The sequence below is a fragment of the Canis aureus genome, chromosome 1 (genome assembly GCF_053574225.1).
Source record: "Canis aureus isolate CA01 chromosome 1, VMU_Caureus_v.1.0, whole genome shotgun sequence".
NCBI lineage: Eukaryota > Metazoa > Chordata > Mammalia > Carnivora > Canidae > Canis > Canis aureus.
The window spans coordinates 104,641,061-104,652,005 of record NC_135611.1 but is presented as its reverse complement, the minus strand read 5'-3'; the positions used below and the strand labels follow the sequence as shown (position 1 = coordinate 104,652,005).

Here is a 10,945-nt window from a genome sequence, read left to right as displayed (position 1 = left end):
GGGCGGGGCGGGGCGGGGCGGGGCGGGCGGCGGGGCTCGGGGGCCGGCCCAGCCTGCAGGACGCGGGGGCGGAGCGGGCCCGAGCTCCCGAGCTCCCGAGCTCCCGGGCCTGGGCGCCCGCGGCCCCTCCCGCCCGCCTGGACGCCCAGTTTGTAAAAGCGACGAGCGCTTCTCTGCTTTGCTCCGCAGACCTCCGTCTACACCCCGCAGCCCAAGTCAGGCCCTGCTGCTCTCTCGTCCCCGCCTGTCCCCGTTTGTACACGGTGGACCTGCCACCCATTCTCAGCCTTTGTCTTCCCCGCTGCAGTGCCGGGCCCCATGGGGTCCGGAAGGGGTCCCGCGATCTCCCAGGCAGACCCCAGTGGGACGTGTAGGTTCGTTCTCCTGTGGAGAACAGGTGGCCCCGACGTCAGGCCTTTGCTGCTCTTTGTATTTTATTTTGAAACTCCATTTAATGCTTTTATATGAAAGGGGAGGGGCGGGGGAGAGCTCTTAGTCCCCCTTATGTGCAAATGCCTTATTTATTATCCATGTGTCAGAGATAAGCTGTGAGGCTGGGAGGAAGGACCTAAAGGAGGAAGGAGTGAGGACAGAGGCTGGGGGGCGGGGGGGGGGGCAGACATCATCCCACACTAATGTGTGACTCTCCAGGCATTTCTTCTAGTTTCTGGGCCCCAGTGTCTGCTCTTCACATGGCCAGACCGGTTCCTTTGGCCTTACAGCCTGAGAGTGTAGAGGTGAGTGGGTGAGCCTGGAGACAGAGGGGCCCTGGCACCTGGGGCCAGGGCTGCCTCTGTGGGTGGAAAAGCAGGCAGCAAGGAGGTAGGCCTCCCTCATCCCAGCACCCCCAGCCCAGAGCCTCAGGCCCAGTCCTCTTGACTTCCTGATTGGGAACTGGATTTTATTGCATTTTTATAGAATTCAAGATTGTCAGAGTTGGAAAGACCTTGGAGATGATCAACCAGTACCTGCCCACTTAACCCCTTCCACAGATAGATGTGATCACACACAGCCAGGTAGGAACAGTATGGAACTAGAATAAAAATCTCAGCTCCTGGGATCCCTGGGTGGCTGAGCGGTTTAGCGCCTGCCTTTGGCCCAGGGCGTGATCCTGGAGTCCCCGGAGTCCCAGGATCGAGTCCCACATCAGGTTCCCTGTGTGGAGCCTGCTTCTCCCTCTGCCTGGGTCTGTGTGTGTGTGTGTGTGTGTGTCTCATGAATAAATAAAATCTTTTTTTTTTTAAAAGAACATAAGCTCTAGAACAGCAAGAGTTATTAATAAAAAAAAAATCTCAGTTCCCAATTCAGTATTCTTTGTACTCTACCACTCTGTCTCCCAATCTCTGGTCAATTATTTAAATTTCTTAAAAAAAAAAATAAAAGAATAAAATAAAATAAAATAAAATAAAATTTCTTTTCCCGTTGGGTATTCCAAAGGATGGTACGTACTAGGTGCTACAGGCCATTACAAGCACCATCGTGACCTGGGGTTGGCAAAGCCCTGCACGCCTCCTTGGAATCAGTGTTGTACAGGGCAGCTTGGCCCACCATAGGCTTCAGCTCCAGGGTTTGGGCAGCAGACTTCTCCATCAGAACTCTACAAGTAAAAAAAAAAAAAAAAAAAAAAAGAACTCTACAAGTAGGGCAGCCCGGGTGGCTCAGTGGTTTCGTGCCGCCTTCCGCCCAGGGTGTGGTCCTGGAGACCTGGAATCGAGTCCCACATCGGGCTCCCTGCATGGAGGCTGCTTCTCCCTCTGCCTGTGTCTCTGCCTCTCTCTCTCTCTCTCTCTCTCTCTGTGTGTCTGTGTCTCTCATGAATAAATAAATAAAATCTTTAAAAATTAAAAAATTTAAAAAAAAAAAGAAGAACTCTACAAGTAAAGCTGACGGCCACCCATCCCACAGCCTCTGCAGTAGGGCAGGGGCTCCGGCTTGTGTTTTGTGGTGGGCACTACCAAGGATTCAGGAAAAACCACATGAGCTGTCAGATGACTGAGGTGAATTCCCAGTGTTTGAACCTCCAGGGTTTTTGAGTCAGCATTAGAAGCTTGACAACGGGAATTAAGGACGGTACCAGGCCGGGCACTGCCATTCTTTAAAGATCCAGAATGAGTATTTTACCACTTTTGCTACTCTGCTATTCAAAATTAGGAGGCAAACTGGGGCAACCTATTACGGTCACCCAAGCCCGCTGCCAAAGTTCAGTTAAGCCAGGACAGAGAGCCAGTTAGGAATGGCCTTTCCTGCCCTTTCACGAAGATGGCGCCGATGGCGAAGAAGGAAGCCCCTGCCCCTCCCAAAGCCAAAGCCAAAGCAAAGGCTTTGAAAGCTAAGAAAGCGGTGCTGAAAGGCGTGCACAGTCACAAAAAAAAGAAGATCCGTCACCTACATTCCGACGACCCAAGACCCTGCTTCTCCGAAGGCAGCCCAAATATCCTCGAAAGAGCGCCCCCAGGAGAAACAAGCTTGATCACTATGCCATCATCAAGTTCCCCTTAACTACTGAGTCAGCCGTGAAGAAAATAGAAGACAACATCACACTTGTGTTCATTGTGGATGTCAAGGCCAATAAGCACCAGATCAAACAGGCTGTGAAGAAGCTCTATGACATTGATGTGGCCAAGGTCAACACCTTGATCAGGCCTGATGGAGAGAAGAAAGCATATGTTCGACTGGCTCCTGACTATGATGCTTTGGATGTTGCCAACAAAATTGGGATCATCTAAACTGAGTCCAGCCGGCTATAAATCTAAATATAAATTTTTTCACCATAAAAAAAAAAAAAAAAAAGGAATGGCTTTTCCTCTTGACAGAAAGGAACAGAGGACTTAGAAAGACAGGAATGAATGTCTTTATTGAGTCAGCCCCAAGTACTCCACAGGGTTCTCAAAGTGTGGCCATCGAGCCAGTAGCATCAAATTAGGAACCTACTAGAAATGCAAACCCTTGGGCCCCATCTCCATGAATCAGAAACTGGGGCAGCAGCCAGCAGTCCTTTTTGATAAACCCCCCAATGATCACGAAGCTGAAGATCTGAACACTAGTGGTCTCAGGGCCACAGTAGTGATTCCTGCTTTTGTTTGTTTTAGATTTTATTTGTTTATTCATGAGAGACACACAGAGAGGCAGAGACCTAGGTGGAGGGAGAAGCAGGCTTCTCACAGGGAGCCTCATGTGGGACTCTCTCCGGGGCTCCAGGATCATGCCCTGAGCCAAAGGCAGATGCTCAACTGCTGAGCAAAACTGCTGAGCCACCCAGGCATCTCAAACTAAGTAGCCACTTTCCTCTCCCCTGCAAACCTTCCCTCCAAACTTCTCAGCCCTTTGTTTCAGGAACCTGGTGCCACCCTGACACAATTCCAGTCAAAACCAGCTACATCCTGTATTTGCCACAAAAGCCCAGCCCCTTCCTCTGGGTGGGCTTGCAGTTTTGAAGACCCTGACCTGCTGCAGCCTCCTCCTCTGGCAAAGCAATAAAGCTACTATTTTTCTTTCCCTCAAACTGTGTCTTTACACTATATTTTTTGAGTCTGAAGCACAGAGGTCAGCTTTCGACAACAAGATGAATGTGTAGGAGAGGAAAGCTTTTTGCCTTTTCTCAATTCTCTGGCTTGTCTAATAATTAAGCTGTCATAAGACAGATTCACAAGAGAAAAAATCGTTTTGGGAACTTCAAAGATATGTGGCTCAAAGACAGGTGGTTGATGCTAACAAACCACTGTGACTTAGAGAAGTGCATAGGGATTTAGAATTTCAAAAAGGAAGTTATCCACAGGAGAAAGGAAAGAGCGCATGTTGTCAAACAACTGTGCCATGCCAGGAGGTAGGCAACTCTTTATGATATAAAAAGTTAAAAAAAATAAAATAAAAAATAAAAAGTTAACCTCTGGTATCCTCTCTCTTCTCATCTATTTTATTCTTGGTATGTATATCAGCTTCAGCAAAGGAAAGCCTTCTGTTTGCAGCAACAGAATAAAAGCAGAGGACATTTTGTTAGGTTAAATAAGTCACACATAGAAAAAAAATATATTGCATGAAATCGCATATATGCAGAATCTTAAAAACGGCAAAGTATAAAAGATAAGCATTTTGGTTGCCAAGGGCTGAGGATGGGGGGGGATTGTTGAGATGTTGATCAAATGGTAAGAAGGTTCACTTATGCAAGATGTATGACCACTGAATGTTTAACGTACAGCATGGTGACTACAGGTAATAGTGTGTTATACACTTGAAATTTGCTAGGAGAGAGCATCTTTTATTTTTTTTAATGATTTTATTTATTCATTCATTACAGACACACAGAGACAGAGGCAGAGACACAGGCAGAGGGAGAAGCAGACTCCCTCAGGGAGCCTGATGTGGGACTTGATCCCAGGACCCGGGATCATGACCTGAGCCAAAGGCATACGCTCAACCACTAAGCCACGCAGGTACCCATAGAAGAAAGCGTCTTAAGTGTTCTCACTGATGTGGAGAACAAAGGCAATAGAAAACATTTGCTTACAACTTACAACTCATTGACAGTTTACCTGAGACAGGCAGAGTGAGCTCCCCCAAAGAACATTGCTTCGATGTTAATACTTTGCTAATGGCAGAAGTCAACCTTAGCTTGGTATTAGCCCAACCTCCCATAAGTCTCCCTTAAACATATAAAAGTCACTTTAGAAACTTCCTGTATCTCTACTCCCCACCCCCAAGACACATGTTAGAAATCATCCCCCAAGCATATGGCCCACTGAAACATACATCTATAGGGTCTTACTAGACGGTAATGTATGAACTTTTACTAACCTCAGCTAGCCCCTCAAGGTCCTGGAAATTTGCTCCCTAATTCCTTAGAGACTTCCACTGTCCCTAATGCCCTCCCAACTTGAAAAGCTACATAATCAGTATCTCCTCACAATTGCAGTGCACCTCTTCCTGCTCATGAGTCCCATCCTTGTGCTTTAATAAAACCACCTTTTTGCATCAAAGACATCTCAAGGGGATCCCTGGGTGGCTCAGCGGTTTAGCGCCTGCCTTTGGCCCAGGGTGTGATCCTGGGGACCTGGGATCAAGTCCTGCATCGGGCTCCCTGCATGGAACCTGCTTCTCCCTCTGCCTGTGTCTCTGCCTCTGTGTGTGTGTGTCTCTCTCTCATGAATCAATAAATAAAATCTTAAAAAAAAAGATGTCTCGAGAATTTTTCTTGGCCATTGGCTTCAAACCCCAGCATTTCTACATCATCATCACATTTTAACCATTTTGTAGGATGTGACAAGATCTGTTTCTTTTTTCAAAGCCAAATATTATTCCAGCAATTTGGAGACACTCTTTGAGAACCCCAACATTTCCACATCATCAACACACACACACAATCCCTAACTACGGCAGGTGAAGGAAAGTGTTTATTATGTTGACTGTGGTAATTATTTTGTAATTAGGACCCAAGGGTCCAGGAGCACCTGGCTCCAATGGTCCCAAACGTAGTTCTGCCACTCATGGCTGATAAAATCCATAAACAAGAGAGAGGACTTGGGGTGCCTCAATTTTGACCTCAGACTTTCCAGCTGGACTCCTTCCTGCTTGTCTCTTGGCTCAGGGGGAAGAGCTGAGGGCTAAAACTACCCCTCAAGCAACTAGGACTGCCCTGAACCAGAAAGACCCCATCCCTGATAGACTCCTAGACGATGACAGATTTAACCTTGGCTGCCTGCCTGCAGGAATGCCCTCACTTTTGCCCCACATTTTCCTTATATGAACCTGGAAGTATTTCCAGAACTCTGGAGGCAGGCTTTGAGACATTGGTTGGCTGTCTTTCTGGTGTTGACCTCTCTGAAGTAACTTCCTTTCTTGTCTCACCACCACGAGTCTCTCTGCCTTCGGATTTTGTCAGTGGGAGTGGCCAGACCACAGGCCAGTGGTCTGTTTGGGACTCCAGGAGCCACAGGCTTTTGCACCCTTCCCCGTGCGCTGGTTAACGGAGAGATGAATGGTAGCAAAACAAGAAAGGAATTGACCTTCGGGAGGCCACCACAGAGAAAGCAACAGATGAACATTTCAAAGACTGTCTCCAAATTGCTGCAATAATACTCAGTTTTGAAAAAAGAAACAGATCTTGTCACATTCTACAACATGGTTAAAATGTGATGATGACATAGAAATGTTGGGGTTCAGAGACAATGGCCAAGAAAAATTATTGAGACACCTTCGGTGCAAAAAGGTGGTTCTATTAAAGTACAGGGACAAGTCTCATGGGCAGAAGGAGTTGCACTGGGGTTGTGACAAGGCGACTGAATATGCTTTCAAGTCGGGATGGGGTTTGGGACAACACCAGCCTCCAAGGTTTTATGGAAACAAGGCCTCCAGGACCTTCAGAAGACTAACTATTGTTAGGAAAAGGTCATTTATTACTATTTATTAAGACTCAGTCATGAGGGGCACCTGGTGGCTCAGTGGTTGAGTGTCTGCCTTCGGCTCAGGTCATGATCTCGGGGTCCTGCGATAGAGCCCCACATTGTGCTCCCTGCTCGAGGGGAGCCTGCTTATCCCTCTGCCTGCTGCTCCTCCTGCTTGTGCTCTGCCCATCCCCACTCTCTCTGTCAAATAAACAATAGTTTTTAAAAAGAAATATTAAAAATAAATCAAGAAGCCCTCTGTTAGATGTCTAGACTGAACAATATCCTAGTTATGAGGAATCACTGGCAAGTAAGAGAAGACTTGTCTCAGGAGATAAGGGCATCCCAAGTGCATCATCCAACCCAATCGTAAGGAGTGTGGGGTCATCCATTATTTCCACAGTCTATAGTTAACATCATGGAGTCAGGGGTGCTCTGGATTTTTCTTTTAAGATTTTATTTATTTATTTGAGAGAGTGAGTGAGTGAGAAAGCATAAGGAGGGAGAGGAGAAGAGGAAGAGTGAGAAGCAGGATCCCCACTGAGCAGGGAGCTTGACATGGGGCTCAAATCCAGGACCCTGGGATCGTGACCTGAGCCAAAGACAGACACTTAACTGACTGAATCACCCAGGCACCCCTGTGCTCTGGCTTTTAAGGAGCAATTTTGTCATCCCAGCTACACAGAACTGGTCAAGTTGATACTTGGGTTATACAATTATTGGGGAATCAATCCCATTTTCCAGCTGTTCAAAATCATATACCTATGAGATCTGTCATTATTCCCATAGAATAGCAAGCATGAAGATTGTCTATACATGAGCTCTTGTGTTGATTTCCCTGAAATTTACCTCAAGTTGTCTAGCTTAGGCAAACAGCAAACATTCAAAGACAATCAAAACTAGAGTTTAACATCTACAAAGGTGGGTTATTGAAAGAATTTTTCTCTCTGAAATCACCCTTATTTCCAGAAACGTACAAATGAAGACTAATTGGTTTTTCAATAAGTTCAATTTTAACAAACTTCACCTAATTATTTACATAAGTCCAGCAAGAATAGTGATCAGTCATATAGATCTTTTAAAATCTGGTTTGCTGGAACTTCTTTTTTTTTTTTTTTTTTTTTTTTAAGATTTTACTTATTTATTCATGAGAGACACAGAAGGAGAGAGGCAGAGACTTAGGCAAAGAGAGAAGCAGGCTTCCTGCCAGGAGCCTGATGTGGGACTCCATCCCAGAACTCCAAGATCTTGCCCTGAGCCCAAGGCAGTCATTCAACCGCTGAGCCACCCAGGCGTCCCTGGTGGAACTTCCTATAAGGAATTTATTTTTTTTTTTAATTAATTTATTTATTTATGATAGTCACAGAGAGAGAGAGGCACAGAGACACAGGCAGAGGGAGAAGCAGGCTCCATGCACCGGGAGCCCGATGTGGGATTCGATCCCGGGTCTCCAGGATCGCGCCCTGGGCCAAAGGCAGGCGCCAAACTGCTGCGCCACCCAGGGATCCCCCTATAAGGAATTTAGATTGAACTTTTAGTAGCGTCTCTAGGCCAGAAACCAAGCCAAGTACTTGCCATCAGACATGACTGCAATACCTGTAGATTGAGGTGCATTCCTCTTTACAAGGTTCCCAAAGTATCCTGAGGTTCTTGCACCTGCCTCTCCTGGTAAGGCTTGCTGCTGAGAACTCTGTAAGCAAGGTATTAGGCCAACATGTCCAAGGGGCTCCATTGGTTACATGTGTCATAATGTCAGTCTTAATACCTGAAAGCTCTTTGGTCATATCTGAGTCTATACATGTCTCTTCTCAAATATGATATTCCTTGGTAAAATAACCAATGTTTTCAATGGTATCCTGTTACAAGAAGAACAGATTCTTTTCCTTTTCCTTTCTTTCTTCTCTTTCTTTCTTTCTTTCTTTCTTTCTTTCTCTTTCTTCTTTTTTTAGAGAGAGAGAGAGTGTGAGTATGGAGGGGTAGAGGGAGAACAAAAGGGAGAATCCCAAGCAGACTCCATGCCTAGCCCAGAGTCCAGTGCAGGGCTTGATCTCACTCACCACCCTGAGATCATGACCTGAGTTGAAACCAAGAGTCATATGCTTAACCAACTGAGCCACCAAGAACAGATTCTTATTGAACTTATGCAAACGACTATGATTGCCATGACAGAACATTCACTAAGGCTTTTTGAATTTCTGAGGGTTCCAGTACAGAGAAAAGCTAAATGCTTCAATTTGTTCACAAATGAATACTTTATCACATTTCTGAAAGGCATAGCTATCTTAAAAGAAAGTTTTCTTTCTTTTTTTTTTTTTAAGAAAGTTTTCTTAATCTGAAAGAGCAAACATTAGAGTATCAGCAACATTTCAAGCAAGAGTCATAAAACCTATAATCATTTTTCCCAATTCATTTAGTCCCATGTTACTAATTCTTCAGTTTGAATGCAGTTTTAGTTCTGGAAATTTGTGCCCATTTCAGTTTTATGATCTTAAAGATATCAAATACCTATATTTGTATGAAAAGTCCTTTTAGTGAATCTCCTTGAAGATTAAACTCACTTTACATGAGAATAAGTGCTATCATAAATGACAAAAACTCAGAAATGGACATAGTTAGGTATCTGATAAGAGGTCATTATGATGCACTTGACAAGGAAATTTGGTTATTTCTTAATTTTTTTTTAAGATTTTATTTACTCATTCAAATGAATGAGTAAATAAATGAACTCAAATGAGTAAATAAATAAATAAATGCCCAAATCTGGTTATTTCTGTGACATATAACACTTCAATACTCGGAATATCGAGTGATGACCTTATACCAGAATGTAATATACCAAATAAACAAGTCTAATTAGTCAAAGAAATTTCACATATGATCTAATTTCACATATGATCTTGGGGAAGGGGGCAGCCCCGGTGGCTCAGTGGTTTAGCGCCGCCTGCAGCCCAGGGCCTGATCCTGGAGACCCAGGATCGAGTCCCACATCTGGCTCCTGGCATGGAGCCTGCTTCTCCCTCTGCCTGTGTCTCTGCCTCTGTGTGTGTGTGTGTGTGTGTGTGTGTGTGTGTGTGTGTGTCTCATGAGTAAATAAATAAAATCTTTTTAAAAATTTAAAAAAAAAATAAATCTTGGGGAAGTTTGTTATTACCTTAGAAAATTTTAAAGCACATGCCTAACTAGGATTATAGATCATCAAAGACCTGATAAAAGCAAAATATAGAAACTGATTTTTCTGGGCAAAGAAAAGAGAAAATAACTTCGTTTACATCTTCTTATCAAGAACAGATCAACAATTCATCAAACTTGTATTCTTTTAATATAATGAATGTGTTTTTATTTCTCTCCTAATTTTTAAAATGGAACATTCTATAATTCAGTCACAGCCTTGGGACACCTGGGTGGCTCAGCAGTTGAGCATCTGCCTTTAGCTCAGGGCATGATCCCGGGTCCTAGGATCAAGTCCTGCATGGGGCTCCCTGTCAGGAGTCTGCTTCTCCCTCTGCCTATGTCTCTGCCTCTCTCTCTCTGTCTTTCATGAGTAAATAAATAAAATCTTAAAAAAAAAATTCAGTCACTGCCTTTACTTCCAGGTGACTTCTTCATTGGATCTTAATTTCCTTTTAAACAACAAATTTTTGTTCTGGAAGGCAGTTAGTTTTTCATCATTCTGTCTAGATAACATCCAAGGACAAATCCCACAGGCACAAGTATAGGTACCCAGTGGTCACAAACAATCTGAATTAAGTTCATCATGAATGAGTTTAGTCATTGATTAATGTTTTAGTCTATCATCTACAGCTGGAATTCTCAAACTTGACTGCACATCAAAAGCATCTGGGGAACCTTTATCAAAATAGGGACTCGGAAAAAAAAAGAAAAAAAAATAGGGACTCGGGGCAGCCCGGGTGGCTCAGTGGTTTAGCACCGCCTTCAGCCCAGGGTGTGATCCTGGAGACGAGGCGGTGGGGGGGTCGAGTCCCGTGTTGGGCTCCCTGCATGGAGCCTGCTTCTCCCTCTGCCTGTGTCTCTGCCTCTCTCTCTGTGTCTCTCAGGAATAAACAAATAAAATCTTCTAAAAAATAGAAATAAATAAAATCCATTCATTTCAACCTTAGTCCATCATGACCACCCATAAAATTCCTTTCCAAAGATTTCCCTTCACAAACCTTCAGCAATTTTCTTTTGCATTCACATTTTGTCCGAAGCCATTTCTCTCCAAGCAGCCAGTCTCACTTAGGACAAAATTACCTTGTATTCCCATTCCTTATGTCCTTCTTACACATACAGAGTTGCTTCCCTTATTTTCAACAGTCTTAATTCCACTTAGTGAATTGTAACTATTAGAAACCTTAATCTCCAGTGGAAACTAAGTAGTATTCAACCATGAACTATTACACCAGAATTTGTTGGATGGCAAATTTATGAATACATTTGAGCACAAAACCTGATTTCCACCCAGATATCCTTAGTTTCTCAGCAATAAGAAGTCAAAAGCAGATAAACCACCTTCAGTAATCAATACTTTAGTATTTTGTCTTTTTGGAAAAGACCTAGATGTCCAACGA

The 10,945-nt window shown here is 44.2% G+C and overlaps 1 long non-coding RNA gene and 1 pseudogene across 1 annotated transcript; one reads left to right on the top strand and one right to left on the bottom strand.

The window, feature by feature from the left end:
- The first annotated feature begins 132 nt into the window (after nt 1-132).
- Nucleotides 133-3,780, top strand: LOC144280474 (uncharacterized). The gene is made up of 4 exons (XR_013348877.1): nt 133-374; nt 652-737; nt 919-1,016; nt 3,334-3,780. It is a non-coding gene; the product is annotated as an uncharacterized LOC144280474 (long non-coding RNA).
- A 6,180-nt stretch (nt 3,781-9,960) lies between these two features.
- Nucleotides 9,961-10,133, bottom strand: LOC144280450 (NADH dehydrogenase [ubiquinone] 1 beta subcomplex subunit 1 pseudogene; annotated as a pseudogene).
- Nucleotides 10,134-10,945: the final 812 nt, after the last annotated feature.